Raw genomic sequence first — 15889 nt, forward strand, 5'->3', positions numbered from 1 at the left:
TGAGGAACCCATTTTCCAAACTTTTGGACTTTGCCAAGTGCACGCAATTGATTGGAAATTGTTTTTTGTGAACAATTTAAAGTTGTTGCAAGCTCTTGTTGGGTAATTTGAGGATTTTGCACTAAAAGAGCTTGAAGAGCTTCTTGATCAAAATTGGACACATGGCCTCGACCACTCTTGTCATCTAACGAAAAATTTCCCTCGCAAAATTTCTCAAACCAACGCTGGCATTTTCTGGCGCTAACTGCATCTTTACCAAGAGCACTACAGATGTTTTTTGCAGCCTCACTTGCTTTTCTTCCTAATTGGAACTCGTAAAGCATGCAGTGCCGAATATGCTCTTCATCCGCCATCTTCTTAGCCCTAGTTTTGCAACAAAAACCAAACCAAACACAAACTTTTTCAAGCAAAACTTGTTAATTGCACTTCACACATTCTGTAGATACCACGTGTTTGAAGGTTATGTCAATACAAGTCAACGCCAAGCAAGATTTTAAACGAATGTTTAAAAACGACATTAATTATTACTAGACCGATAAAACACACACAGGCCTGACTGAAGCATGGGGAAGATGCTCTTCCTGTGTGAAAACCTCTGATAATGTTTGTGTGAAGCAGCAGTGAGGGTTTGCTATGCGATGGTTATATTTGGATATTCTACCTAGAAAACAGCCAACTTGCCCGGGCTAGTGTGCCTAAGTTGGTTGAGTGTCGTTTGGTGGCAGCCGATCAATGATTCTCTCTCATCATTGATGTTTCTATCTCTCTCTCTCTCCCTCTCCCTTCCTCTCTAAAATAAATAAAAATATTTTTTAAAAAGAATTGAAGAAGAAAAAATATATGAACAACAAAATGGCAACAAATACATATCTATCAATAACTGAATCTAAGAATAAAAATAAATGAATAAGAAATCTAATGAATAGAATAAACTGGTGAATAAAACAGAATCAGAGGCATGAAAATGGAACAGACTAACAATTCTCAGAGGGAACGGGGGTAGGCGGGTGGGAAGAGATTAAACAAAGATCTTATATCCATAAGTGCATTACCTATGGACACAGACAATAAGGTGGCAAAGGCCTGGGGTGGGGCGGGAACTGGGTGGGAGGGAGTAATGGGGGGGGACATCTGTAATAATCTCAACAATAAAGATTTAAAAAATAGATAACACGAAAAAAGAAAAAAGAAATAGCTTTCAGCTATCATGGGAAGGTGGGATAGGTAAAAACAAAAAATTAAAAGGTATGTCAATTCAAGGGGAATGTGAAATAACCCTAAAAAAGAAACATTATTTAACACTAGTGGGAAGAAAACCCCAACTTAAAATTACATATACATCATGAATATAAACACAGCTATGATTACACATGAGGAAAATTATATTAGAAAATGAAAACAGTGGATCTGTTAGCAGGGAAACAGTAAAGTGGGAGAACTGTTTATTTTTAGTAATTTTTTTGTGCTGCAAAATAAATAATAAAACAAAAACTGAAAACAAATGCAAAGTAAACTCAAAACCCTAGAGCACAAAATGTCCTCAAATACCCGTTCTTCTTCTTGAGCTGTCCCGAGAAAAACGTGACAAATTGGTAATGAGGTGGAATTTTATTTTATTTTTAAATTTATTTCAGTCTTCCCCTGAGGATGTTTTCCCACTGATTTTTAGAGAGAGTGGAAGAGAGAGGGAAAGACAGAAATATCGATGTGAGAGAAACAGAGAAACACATCCATTGGTTGCCTCCTGCATGTACCCCGACCAGGGCCCAGGCTGGGGAGGAGCTTGCAACCCAGGTACATGCCCTTGACTGGAATCGATCCCAGGACCCTTTGGTCCACAGGCTGATGCTCTGTCTACTGAGCCAAACCGGCTAGGGCAAAAGGTAGAATTTTAAAAGTGAGAAAGACATGTCTTACTCACCTTAAATTTGGTCATTTTTCCTCCTACTTCTGGAGGTACACAGAGTCCTGAGGAATACAGATCCCAGGAAGGCAGAACTGTGCCTGGCCGGGCCTGCAAAAGTACCCTGAAAGGTAGCCTACATGCTGCTCACCTACATGGATGATTGTTGTGAATTAACATGTGAATATTTATAGCAGCATTATTCATAAATAACCTAAAACTGGGAACAACTGAAACGTTGACCTTTCTACTTAATAAAAGAGTAACATGTTAATTGACCGTACATTCGTGACACTCACCAGCCAATCAGGAGTGAGTATGCAAATTAACCCACCAAAGATGCCAGGTTAATTTGCATACACAGGCACTGAGCGGTCAGGGGAGGGATGCTGTGTTCCGCACCACCCCAGTTGCTCTGGGCTTGTGGTCAGCATGGGAAGGCAGAACGGTGGCTCTGGGCCTGAGTGAAAAGACTCCTCCAGCCAGAACAAAGGCAGTGCCAGCAGCCAGGGGAAAGAAGCCCGTTCTTGCACAAATCTTTGTGCATCGGGCCTCTAGTATATAAATAAAATCATGGCATATCTGTACAAAGGAATATTATTTCCCAATGAAAAGAAATGAAGTTCTGATTATGGTAGAACATGGATAAACCTTGTAAACATTATGGATAGAGACAGAAACCTCGGTCACAAAAGACTGCATATTGTGAAATCCCATGCATATGCAATGTCCAGAGTAAGCAGATCTATGGAGACAGAAAATAACCTAGTGGCTGCTTCAGTATCTGGGAAGAGAAAGAAGGTTAGTTAATTACTGTACAACTGGGCAGGAAGAACCCAATCAGGGAAACAAAAATGTGCTCCACTAAGCAAAGTTGCACCTAAAATGGGTGAATTCTATGACTTATATAATACACCACAAGTTATATAATAAGTGTTTGCTAATCTACACGTCACTTAAATTAGTAAAACTAATGGATTCTGAGTCCATACTGATAGAATACTTATATTTGAATAAGTAAGCGGGGAGAAGGAGAAGCTTGGCTTTACAGTAGAATGTCCACTAATAAATGTATTTCCCCAGGGGGTGGGGCCATAGTGGGGAGGGGTTTGGGATGGGAATGGGATGAGGACAATTATATGATACCATAATCAATAATAAATAAATAAATAAATAAATAAATAAATAAATAAATAAATATTTCCCCATTCGCTATATTATTTTTGAGAGAAAAAAATACACCAGTCACTTTACAATGGACAAATCTGATAGATATCACCTTAGCTTAGGGTATGAAGTTGAGTTCACCAACACAGGGACAAACCAACATCCTTTGGCTCCTGTTGTTTTAATGACAAGGACACCTCAGCACATCTGTGGAATCCCTGCCAGTGATGCATGATCTGAAAGCTAAACATGGACTACACCAAATAAAACCCAAATGAAGGACTGTCTCCTAAATAACTTGACTCTTCACTCTTAAAAAGCACCGAGAAAAAGAAGACAAGGGCTGTGGAATTGTTCCCTGTAAAGAACATTAAAAGAAGTAGTATAGCCCTGACTGGTTTGGCTCAGTGGATAGAGCCAAATCTGTGGACTAAAGGGTCCAAGATTCAATTCCGGTTAACGGCATGTACCTTGGTTGTGGGCACATCCCCAGTGGGATGATCCCTGCTTGTCCCATGGCTAGAGCAGGGAACAATTGACCCTCACTAATAGGTTCTTTGAATACATCAGTCAGATCTACTGTCATTTGTGTCCCTCAAAATGATGGAAAGGGGTAGTGTTGGTAGTAGTGGTTATAAATGTTATGATGACCCCCTGACACTGACCCAGTAAGGACTGAGAGCAGTTAGAATGAATTGGCTCTCTGATCTGCCAATTTCTGATAACTTGAAAATTTTATCATTATGTAGTGCCCCTACACGTGTCAAGTAATTCTTTTTATTTTTCTTAAAGTTCACTAGATCGAATATTAATATCACAAATGTTATAATTATATAAATAACTTGAGGCCTAGGCTGATGGCACATTTCTCTAGAAAGGATTTTCATTTGCTTCTGCCAGGGCTGGAAGCAATGTCAGGGATTGAGGTGACTTGACATTTGGTTTCAGGCGTGATAAAGAATGCACAATTTCCTTTCGCTCTCATTCCTACGGTGGACGCTCTTGGGGTTTACCAGGAAGCCTCTGTGGTAGGCAATGGGTTTGCGATCCCGCCCAAAGTGCTACTCAGCATCTCAATGAACAGAACTTATATTCTTCTAAATACGACAGGCTAGAATCGCAAGACACTGCCGGAGACCTTCTCAGGCATTCCGAAAAGTGGAGACTGGCCGCTCAGAGGAGTTAGACACATCGGCATCAGGGGAGCAGCTTTGTCTGTTTTCTGCTCCGGAATTGTTGTCCAAGAGAACGGTCCTGTTGCCATTTCCCGCTTAGCATTCTGGGACATGTAGTTCAGAGCTCCATGTAGTCTCATATACAACACCTACAGTAAGGCCAGGCTGCAAATGCCTTTTCTCCACCCCACCCCCCCGCCCCCCCGCCGCGGAATTCTGGGAAGTGTAGGTCCAAAAGCTCCGTGTAGCCATAGGCACTTCCAGTCCAGATGGAGCGTGCTGTGGAATTCTGGGAAATGTAGTTCAGGAGCTGGTGTTAGTCACAAGCACTTCCGCCCCTGGACCACTTAGCGGCTGTCTTTTCCTAGGTTGTGGTTATTGAGGCGGGTTATACACGGACCCATTCAAACGTCCCTCGCCCGGGACCCACAGCCATGGCCTTTCATTTGTGGAGAAGGAGGAGGCGCGGCTGGGAAACGGAGGTCTTTGGCTGGGATGGCGATTTGCGTTCCCCAGGGCGGAGCTTCTTTGCGGCTGGCAAGTCCCAGGGCTGGGGCGGGCTTCCCGGGGTTTGAGGGTCTCCCTGGCGCTCTGCGCCCCCAGCCCGGCTCCCTCATCTACCACTCCCTGCGATATCACATTGGATGGGTCACCTCACACCTCTGTGCCTTCGCTTGCTGTTCTGTAAAAGGGAAATGCAAGTAAAACAGTCCTAATAGGATGTTAGAAACAAAATAAACACGAGAATAGTACAAATAAAAGGTTTAATTAAAACTGCCTGGCACACGGGTTATCAATACTACTATAACCCTCTGAAAAGCACCCATCTCGCAGTTAGATTCTAGGAGCGCAGGAATCTGACTTGTCCTGGATTTCTGGCCTTTAATTTTAATTTTTTTAAATATGTTTTTATTGATTTCAGAGAGAAAGGGCAAGAGAAAGAGAGATAGACACATCAATGATGAGAGAAAAATCATTGGGCTGCTTTGGGCTGGGGATGGAGCCTGCAACCTGGGCATGTGCTCTTGACAGGAATTGAACCCCGGGACCCTTCAGTCCGCAGGTTGAGCTCTATCCATTGAGCCAAACCGGCTAGGGCACATGGGATGTGACTTATCAGGATGCAAATACAATCCTGGTATTTCACAACTTCCTTTTTCCCCCAGACCTGACTTCTCAAAAAGCACTGTGCAGAGAGGGCAACAGAGCCTCAGGTGAGTAGGACTTGGCATTCTTCTATCAATCCTATCTAATAAAAGAGTAATATGCAAATTGGCCATCACTCGAACACACAAGATGGCTGCCTCTATGTGGTTAAAGATGGCCTCCCCAATGTGGACATAAGATGGCCTGCAGGGAGGGCAGTTGGGGGGACCCACACCTGCAGGGGAGGGCAATGGGGGGGTGACCAGGCCTGCAGGGGAGGGCAGTTAGGGGTGACTGGGTCAGCAGGGAAGAGCAGTTGAAGGGGACCAGGCCTTCAGGGAAGGGCATTTGGGGGCAACAAGGCTAGCAGGGGAGAGCAATTAGATTCTAGGAGCGTGATCAGGCCAGCAGGGAAGAGCAGTTGAGGGGTACCAGGCCTGCAGGGGAGGGCAGTTGGGGATGACCAGGCCCGTAGGGGAAGGCAGTTAGGGGCAACTGGGCTGGCAGAGGAGCAGTTAGTCATTGATCAGGCTGGCAGGGGTGTGGTAAGGGGGCGATCAGGCTGGCAGACAGAAGCGGTTAGGGGCAATCAGGCAGACAGGCAAGCATGCAGTTGGGAGCTAGCAGTCCTGGATTGTGGAGGGCAGTCGGACATCCCTCGAGGGGTCCCAGATTGGAGAGGGTGCAGGCTGGGCTGAGCGACAAGTGCCCTCCCCCCCCCCCCCCCCCGCACGAGTTTCATGCACCATGCCTCGTAATATTCACATAAGTTGGAGAATGAATGGGACATGTACTTGGACAAATATGGATAATGATTATAACTGAGCTTTAGTTGCTAAGTTCTAAAAGCTCCATGCACATTAACATATTTCTGTCACTCAGTGGCTCTGTGAAGTGCTGCTCATTTCCCCAAGTTAGAGATGACACCGAGTCCTAGCCGCTTGGCTCAATGGATAGAGCGTCAGCCTGCGGACTGAAGGGTCCTGGGTTCGAATCTTGCCAAGGGCACATGCCTGAGTTCCAGGCTCAATCCCCAGTGGGGGGCATGCAGGAGGCAGCTGATCAATGATTCTCTCTCATCATTGATGTTTCTCTCTCCTTTTTTCCTCTCTGAAATCAATAAAGAAATATATATATTTTTTTAAAATGAGACTGAGATGCAGGAGACATGTTTGCCCAGGCTCACCCTGCAGATCGGAGGCAGACCTGGGGTTGGAATGTAGACAGTCTGAGTGAAGCACCTGAGTTCATCCATCTCGATGGTATGTTCTTCTTGTCTAGAATCGTAATGGGAAAGTAGGCAGGGACTTAAATGTGGGAACCCTGAGAGCAAGGTTTAGGCTAGCCTATATAGGAGTTTTTTAAATAGTTTTCTCACCGGTTCCACTATTTTATTTCAAATCATGTGTTTTTAGGGTGAGGCAAAAGTAGGTTTATAGCTGTTTCTATGGAAAATAATACAATAATTAAAAAATAATACAAGAATGAGGGGGAGAGGGAAAGAGGAACATTTGTAATAATCTGAACAATAAAGATTTATTTTTTAAAAATATAAAAAAACAACAACCAAGAATGAGCTCTTTTTGTATACACAACTATCAACCTCCTTTTGCCTTCCCCTCCCCAACCCTGTATTATAAAACTAACATAATCATTACGGAAAATTAAAAAAGTACAGACATATATAAATAAAATTTTAAATTACCCATACCCTTAGGATGTAAAGATAACATTGTTCTCCATGTAAAACAATGGTAATGTGTATGGCTCAGTACATAGTGTCAGCCACAAAGGGTCCCGGGTTCAATTCCAGAAAAGGACATGTACCTTGGTTATAGGTTCCTCCCTGGTCAGGGCATATGCAGGAGGCAGCCAATCAGTGTATTTCACTGACATTGATGTTTCTCTCTGTTTTTCCCTCTCTCTTCCACTCTCTCTAAAATGAATGGAAAAATATCCTCGGGTGAGGATTTAAAAAAACATTTATTTTAGCTTGCTGCAGCAGGAAGCTCACACAGCACGGGGGAATCAGGGGATGTTGACAAGAAGCAGTTAGGATTTTGGTATGTGTTTGCTGAATTGGGGAGAGTGGTAGGCAGTGAGGGCTTGTTCAGACTGGATGCTGTCAAGAAGCAGAAGCAATTAAAATATATATATATATATATATGTTCGATTCCGGTCAAGGGCATGTACCTTGGTTGTGGGCAAATCCCCATTGGGGGGGGGGGGGGCGTGCAAGAGGCAGCTGATCGATGACTCTCTCTCATCGATGTTTCTAACTCTCTATCTCTCTCCCTTCCTCTCTGTTCAAAATCAATAAAATATAATTTAAAAAAAAGAAAGAAAGAAAGAAAGAAAGAAAGAAAGAAAGAAAGAAAGAAAGAAAGAAAGAAAGGAAGGAAGAAACTGGTTTGGCTCAGTGGATAGAGCATTGGCCTGAGGACTGAAAGGTCCCAGGTTCGATTCCGGTCAGGGGCATGTACCTTAGTTGCGGGAACATCCCCGGTGGGGGGTGTGCAGGAGGCACTGATTGATGTTTCTCTCTCATCATCGATGTTTCTAACTCTCTCTCCCTCCTCTCCCTTCCTCTCTGTAAAAAAAAAATCAATAAAAATATATATTTTTAAATTAATGTTATAGTCCTGTTTGGTGTGGCTCAGTTAGATGAGCATCCTTCTATGCACCAAGTGGTCACCGATTCGGTTCCAGGTCAGGGAACGTGCCAGGGTTGAGGGCCTGATTCCCTGTAAGGGGTGCAGGAGGCAGGCCATGGATGTTTCCCTCTCACTGATGTTTCTCTTTCTCCCTTTCTCAAATCAATAAAAACATTTATTTTAAAAAAGTTATATCGTATTAAATTAAAAAAACTATTTAAATGTGTATCTTTTTTTTTTAATATGTTTTATTGATTTTTTTATATATATTTTATTGATTTTTTTTTTGCCCCCCTCCCTCCCTCCCACACATCCCCTCCCTCCCCAGAGTTTTGTGTCCATTGGTTGTACTTATATGCATGTATAAAAGTCCTTCGGTTGATCTATTATCTCCCCCAGATCTTCCTCCCCTCCCCGCTGTAATTTGACAGTTTACTTGTTGATATACTGTCTCTATATCTATCTTTTGGTTCATCAGTTTATAATGCTCTTTATTATCCACAAATGAGTGAGGTCATGTGGTGTTTCTCTTTCATTGGTTGGCTTATTTCACTCAGCATGATGTTCTCCAATTCCATCCAGGTTGCTGCAAATGATGAGAATTCCTTCTTTTTTATGGCAGCATAGTATTCCATTGTGTAGATGTATCAGAGTTTTTTGATCCAATCATCTGCTGATGGGCACCTAGGCTGTTTCCAAATTCTGGCTATTGTAGATTGTGCTGCTATGAACATAGGGGTGCATATATCCTTTCTGATTGGTGTTTCTAGTTTCCTGGGATATATTCCTAGGAGTGGGATTACTGGATCAAATGGGAGTTCCATTTTCAGTTTTTTGAGGAAATTCCACACTGCTCTCCACAGTGGTTGCACCAGTCTGCATTCCCACCAGCAGTGCACGAGGGTTCCTTTTTCTCTGCAACCTTGCCAACACTTGTTGTTTGTTGATTTGTTGATGTTGGCCATTCTGACAGGTGTGAGATGGTACCGCATTGTTGTTTTGATTTGCATCTCTCGGGTAATTAGTGACTTTGAGCATGTTTTCATGTGCCTTTTGGCCTTCCTTCTGTCTTCTAAATGTGTATCTTTTTTAAAAATATATATATATTATTGATTTTTTTACAGAGAGGAAGAGAGAGAGATAGAGAGTTAGAAACATCGATGAGAGAGAATCATCGATCAGCTGCCTCTTGCACACCCTCCACCGGGATGTGCCCACAACCAAGGTACATGCCCCTGCCCAGAATCGAACCTGGGACCTTTCAGTCCACAGGCCGACGCCCTATCCACTGAGCCAAACCGGTCCTGGCTTAAATGTGTATCTTTGTTCTGAATACAAAAACACAGTATGAATGCATATGATGCAAGATTATGGAAATATAAAAGGGAAGTAGTAAGGTAGATGTTTTTCATTTCTACTAATGTTTCTCTTACGCTCTATCCATTGAGCCAAACCGGTTCGGCCCAAACCAGTTTCGACTAACATTCATTTTTGTGATATCATGTTCTCATTGCGAATTTGCAAAAGTGCCCATTCCTCAGGAGGGCAGCAGCACGTGCAGCTTGATGAACAGAACTTGGCACGGACGCCAGGAACCTGCCCAACCACACACAGTGGCCTCTCACCAGTGTGCCCATAGCTTCTTCAGGAGTAACTCTTGTGCTGGGTTATGATCAGAGCAGGTGCTGGAGCTGACTTGCATGGGTTGAAATCATGGCTAGGCTAGCCACTAACAGTGTCATCATGGTGAAATTATTAACATCTCTCTGCCTCCATTCTGTCACAAGGAGGCGAGAATAACGGTATCAATCTCATGGGATTGTCCTAGGTAGACAGTTCTAAGAACACGTTTTTGCAACCACAGTAATATGTCTATGAAGAGAGAATAGTTTTAAAAAATAGGTACATTAGTCTAGGATTCTTACTGTTTTAAGAACATCACAGTACAGTTTTTCTGCATTGAACCTTTTTCTCAAAAATCCAATACTAAAAAAAAAAAAAAATACCTTTTTTTATCCTTTACATGCTAGGTACTCAAAATAGAAAAGTATGTTATATGTGCTGCCTTAACTTTTTTTTTTTTGTAGAATATTCAAATATGGCTTAATATATCAGGATCCGACTACTGCTTCACACCGATGAAATCTAGCTCACAACACGAGCTAGATTCCGTTCCCCTGTACCTGAGTCATACCCTGTGTGTATTTTACTTACTGTTCACTTCTTTAATCATGTATTTTTTTTAATCAAAGTGATACATGACCTTAGTTTAAGAAGTCCAGTATTTGCCCAGCCAGTGTGGCTCAGTGGTTGAGCAATGACCCATGAACCAGGAGGTCATGGTTCAATTTCCAGGTAACACATGTACAGTCTTGATCCCCAGGAGGGATCATGCAGGAGGCAGCCAATGATGATTCTTTTTCATCAGTGATGTTTCTATCTCTCTCTCCCTTTTTCTTTCTCTCTGAAATCAATAAAAACATATTAAAAAAAAAATCCAGTGGTTTTAGAGGACTTGTCACTATATTGACACTTCAGAACAATTTTATGAAGATATTTTTGGTTTCATTTTTATTTTTCTTGAGAGAGAGATGGTTTCATTTTTATTTTTAATGAAAAGAAAATGGGTTATGAAAAATAAGGAACCTGATCAAGTTCACATAGTATTGTGAAATACAGAGACAGGAGGAAAGAGTTTTCATTCAGAGATCTGGCAAGCCCTTTTGATATATTTCCATATAATGCTCCTCACCTGGTTCCCATCTCAGTGGGATTAAAACAGCAAACATTTCTAGGACAATTGGATATCTTATATAATAAAGAGCTAATATGCAAATAGTCATCATGCCCTTACTCCGCTAGGAGACCTGAGGCCACACACCCTCATCCCCGCCTGGCGGGGCTTGACAGGGGTGAGCTGGCTGGGTCTGGGTCTGCAAGTTCGAGGCACATACGGGTGGGCGGTGACTTGACTCTGAGTTCTGCAGCACACCCCAGATTCTTACAGAAGGGAGATTTTCATATACATTTTACTACTTTTCTTTCATCTCTGACACTTCTATTATAAAGAAAGGGCAAATAGCAATATTCAAATATTTCCTCTAATTCCCTTTTTATATATTTTATTGATTTTTTACAGAGCGGAAGAGAGAGGGATAGAGAGTTAGAAACATAGATGAGAGAGAAACATCGACCAGCTGCCTCTTGTACACCCCCTACCGGGGATGTGCCCGCAACCAGGGTACATGCCCTTGACAGGAATCAAACCCGGGACCTTTCAGTCTGCAGGCCGATGCTCTATCCACTGAGCCAAACCGGCTTCGGCATAATTAATTCCCTTTTAATGTGCACTAATTTTGTGCATTGGGCCACTAGTGTGTGTGTGTGTGTGTGTGTGTGTGTGTGTGTGTCTGTGTATGAAGAGAAAGAACCATTGATTGGCTGCCTCCTGCATGCCTCACACTGGGGATGGAGCCCACAGCCCAGGCATGTGCCCTGACTAGGAGGTGAACCATGACCACCTGGTTCATAGATTGATGATTGATGCTCAACCACTGCGCCACACCAACCGGGCACAATTAAAAATACTAACTAAAATGTAGAACCTTTTAATACTAACTTAGAATTCTGGGGAGTTTATTCATAGCAGTGCTCAATGGAAGAGCACTGGGTAAGCATACAAAGCTTTTTTTTCATAGCAGCATCTTTGTCGAGGCTACAGGAAATCAGTGTGTGGCATTGGCAGGACAGAAGGAGAGGGGCTGGGAGATTTCCCAGTTGTTCAGAGCAACTTCCTACCCACCCTCCTCACTTTGTCAGTGCACCCCACCTTTTTAAAATATATTTTGTTGATTTCAGAGAGGGAGAGAGAGGTAGAAACATCAACAATGAGAGAGAATCACTGATTGGCTGCTTCCTGTGCATCTCTACTGGGGATTGAGCCCGCAACCCAGGCATGTGCCCTTGACTGGAATCCTGTGGTCTGCAGGCCAACGCTCTGTCCACTGAGCCAAACCAGCTAGGACTGTGTGCCCCTTTTCCAGTGGACTCTGGGTGTGAGATTGAGGTGTGCATGTTTGTTGTAGGAGGCGGTGACCTTCCAGGACGTGGCTGTGGTCTTCACGGAGGAGGAGCTGGGGCTGCTGGACGCTGCCCAGAGGAAGCTGTACCGGGACGTGACGCTGGAGAACTTCTGGAACCTGGTCTCCGTGGGTGAGGACGCCTCCCTCTGGAGTGTCTTTGTGACCGTGGGTTTAAGGCTTTGGAGCTCCTGGAATGGCTCCCTCATTTTGGTTTACTGGACTTTTGCCAATTCCTGTGGGACCCAAGAGGATGTTGCTCGTCTTTTTAAATAGGATGTTTCAGATTTTTTTCATTTGTGTTTTATAGAAGAAATATAAATGGTCAGTCTGCTGCTATACCTCTTCTATATTCTTTTTAAAATTTCACTCCTAGCCCATTAATGAATTTTTTAAATAAGTCTTTATTGTTCATTTTATTACAGATGTTCCTCTTTTTTCCCCCATAGCTCCCCTCCACCCGACCCCCCCCCCCCGACCCATACCCCATGCCTTTATCCCCACTACTGTCCTCATCCATAGGTGTACGATTTTTGTCCAGTCTTTTACCGCACCCTCTACACCCCCTTCCCCCTGAGAATTGTCAGTCCACTCCCTTTCTATGCCCCTGATTCTATTATATTCACCAGTTTATTCTGTTCATCAGATTTTTTATTCACTTGATTTTTAGATTCACTTGTTGATAGATATGTATTTGTTGTCACTTTGTTGTTCATAATTTTTACCTTTACCTTTTTCTTCTTCTTCCTCTTCTTAAAGAATACCCTTCAGCACTTCATATAATCCTGGTTTGGTGATGATGAACTCCTTTAGTTTTTTCTTATTTGTGAAGCTCTTTATCTGACCTTCAATTCTGAATGATAGCTTTGGTGGGTAGAGTAATCTTGGTTGTAGGTTCTTGCTGTTCATTACTTTGAATATTTTTTCCACTCCCTTCTGGCCTGCATAGTTTCTGTTGAGAAATCAGCTGACAGTCGTATGGGTACTAACTGTTTTTCTCTTGCTGTTTCAAGATTCTCTCTTTTTGTCTTTTGCCTTTGGCATTTTAATTATGATGTATCTTGGTGTGGTCCTCTTTGGATTCCTCTTGTATGGGGTTCTCTATGCTTCCTGGGCTTGTAAGTCTATTTTTTTCACCAGGTTGGGGAAGTTTTTCTGTCATTATATCTTCTAGTAGGTTTTCAATATTTTACTCTCTCTCTTCTTCTGGCACCCCCATAATTCGGATGTTGGTATACTTGAAGTCATCCCAGAGACTTCTTACACTATCTTCATATTTTTGGATTCTTTTTTCTTTTTGTTTTTCTGGTTGGGTGTTTTTTTCTTTCTCATATTTCAAATATTTGGTTTGATTCTTGAGGTCCTTTGGTCTACTGTTGAATTTCTATATATTATTCTTTATTTCAGACCATGTATGTTTAATTTCTGACTGGTCCTTTTCCTTTTTTTTTTTTTTTTTCATTCTCATTAAAATCCTTAAAGGTCTCAGTAAGTTCCTCAGTAGTTTTTAGAAGATTCTTGAGTAACCTTATAACTGTGATTTTGAACTCTATATTCAGTAGTTTGCTTTCCTCCATTTCTTTCATTTATGACATGTTTCTTTGTCTCCACATTTTGGCTGTATCCCTATGTTGATAATGAGTGGCTTTGTGTGGTAGGTGACCTATAGGGCTCAGTGGTTCAGCCTCCCCAATTACCTGATGTGGACACTCTTGGTATACCCCTTTGTGGGCTGAGTGTACCGTCTTGTTGTAGTTAAGCCTTGATTGCTGTTGGTACACTGGGAGGACCCGCTGTGTCTATAATGGAAGAACTGTTGTGCTAGAGATACCCTTATGGGGCAAGACTTGCTTCAGTGGGGCGTTGGTGCTCACTGAGTCTGCCTCTTGAGTGTGTCACTTATGGATGTAAGGGGTTGAAATCTGGTGTCGTCTCACACTGACCACTAGGTATACTGGCTCCTAGGTCTCCAAAGAGGTGCAGATCAGCTACTGTATAAGGCCACCCAACAGAAGCTACAGCAAGATCTGCAGATTTCTCCTCTTTGCTTGGAAGTTGGAAGTTTTGGAGCTGACCCAATTGCAATTTGTTAGGTTAAGCTGCGATAGGGTAGGCCATTCATTTGCAAAAGCCACTGCCCACAGCTTGGGTGGTTTGTAAATTGGGTGGGGCAGGGGTCTCAGGCAGTCACTAGGGCGTGGCAAACAGCGATGGCTGCCAATCAGCCCTCTCTGCGTCTCCATGTTTCCGTGTCCCTGCGCCCCATGCCCTAGCACAGTAACAATGATTCTTGAGCACACCTCTGCGATAGAGCCACCCTCACTATCCAACATGATGGCAGACAGTCCCGCTTCTCCCCGTAGGGGTCTGGTTTCCCAGAGTCTCGCCAGAAACTGGCGTTCAGAGCAGTCTGGAACTTGTATTTTCCTTTGGATTGAAAAAAAAACACAGCGTACCCAGTCGCCAGCCCAATTTTCATGCCTCCGTACCTCTGCTTTTCCACTCCTGTGCACATCCCACCCGGTCTCAATGCTCTTTTCTCTTTCCTTCTAGTATAACTTCTACTCAGCCAGCTTTCCTGTGGTTCTGGGTGGTAGATGTTTTGTCTTTTAGTTGTAATTTTGGTGTGGTGAGAGGCAGCACATACAGGTACATACCTTATTCCACCATCTTGGTTTCCCCATTAATGAATTATAAAGCCAACTTATTTCGTTCTCTCTGCAGTTTTTAGTGAAATAAAAGAGGGTAGTCCTGGCCAATGAGGTTTAGTTGGTTGGAGTGTCTTTCCGTGCACTGAAAGGCCGAGGGCTACCTGTCAGGGTACATAACTAGGTTTCAGCTTCAGTTCCCTGTTGGGGCATGTATGGGAGCAGCCCATCAATGTTTTTCTCTGACATCTCTCTCTCAGAGCTCCTTAAGAATAGAACATCCCCACCACTGTGACTCAGTGCTTGAGTGTCAACCTATGATCATGGTTTGATTCCCAGTCTGGGCACATACCTGGATTTTGGGTGCTATCCCCAGTGGGGGGCCTGCAGGAGCAATCAATCAATGATTCTCTCTCATCATTGATGTTTCTATCTCTCTCTCCCTTCCTCTCTGAAATCAATAAAAAAAATATTTTTTTAAAAAGAAGAATAGAACATTGCAGCTAAAATTGGCCAGTTGCATGAGTGGTCTGGGAGCCATTGGGAGGAGATTTAATGAAAATTAACAACAGAACTGTGCCATTTGACTTCTGTTTTAGTAATACATATCTATGAATATGTGTCTGGATCATAAAGTAAATGTTTCTTCAATAGGTCATGCTAAAATATTTTTTGAAAAACACTGCTCTTAGTATCTTGAATATGCAGTTAAGAACTCAAATTTTAGCTTCATTATATTCAATTGAAACTTGTTACTTTGAATGTTCTCAGGACATCAAACCTTCAGACATGATATATTAGATATAGAAAGAGAAGAGAGGCTTTGGATGATGAAGACTTCACCCCAGATGGAGAGAAATTCAGGTAAGAACCAAGCAAGTATGAGTTCCCGTAGTTAACTGTGATTCATCTGTATATGCATTTTTTGAACACTTACTAACTGCCAGGCACTATTACAGCTTTTGTAATGTGTGTGGTAAAGGCTTTACTCTGAGTTCAAAATGCATTTCTTAACTATGTTATGGTAGGAAAAACATGTAATTTGTGAAAAATGATTTAAATAGTATGCCAGATGGCCATCATTTTGTTTTAACTGGGTTTCATTCATGCAAAGAGG

At 42.6% G+C, this 15889-nt stretch overlaps 1 protein-coding gene across 1 annotated transcript in view; it reads left to right on the forward strand.

The window, feature by feature from the left end:
- The window catches only part of LOC118713949 (zinc finger protein 234-like), a 71136-nt gene that overhangs the window by 21004 nt on the left and 34243 nt on the right, over nucleotides 1–15889 (forward strand). The window lies entirely within an intron of this gene.

This window comes from Pipistrellus kuhlii, unplaced genomic scaffold, assembly GCF_014108245.1.
Source record: "Pipistrellus kuhlii isolate mPipKuh1 unplaced genomic scaffold, mPipKuh1.p scaffold_m20_p_90, whole genome shotgun sequence".
Classification (NCBI taxonomy): Eukaryota; Metazoa; Chordata; class Mammalia; order Chiroptera; family Vespertilionidae; genus Pipistrellus; species Pipistrellus kuhlii.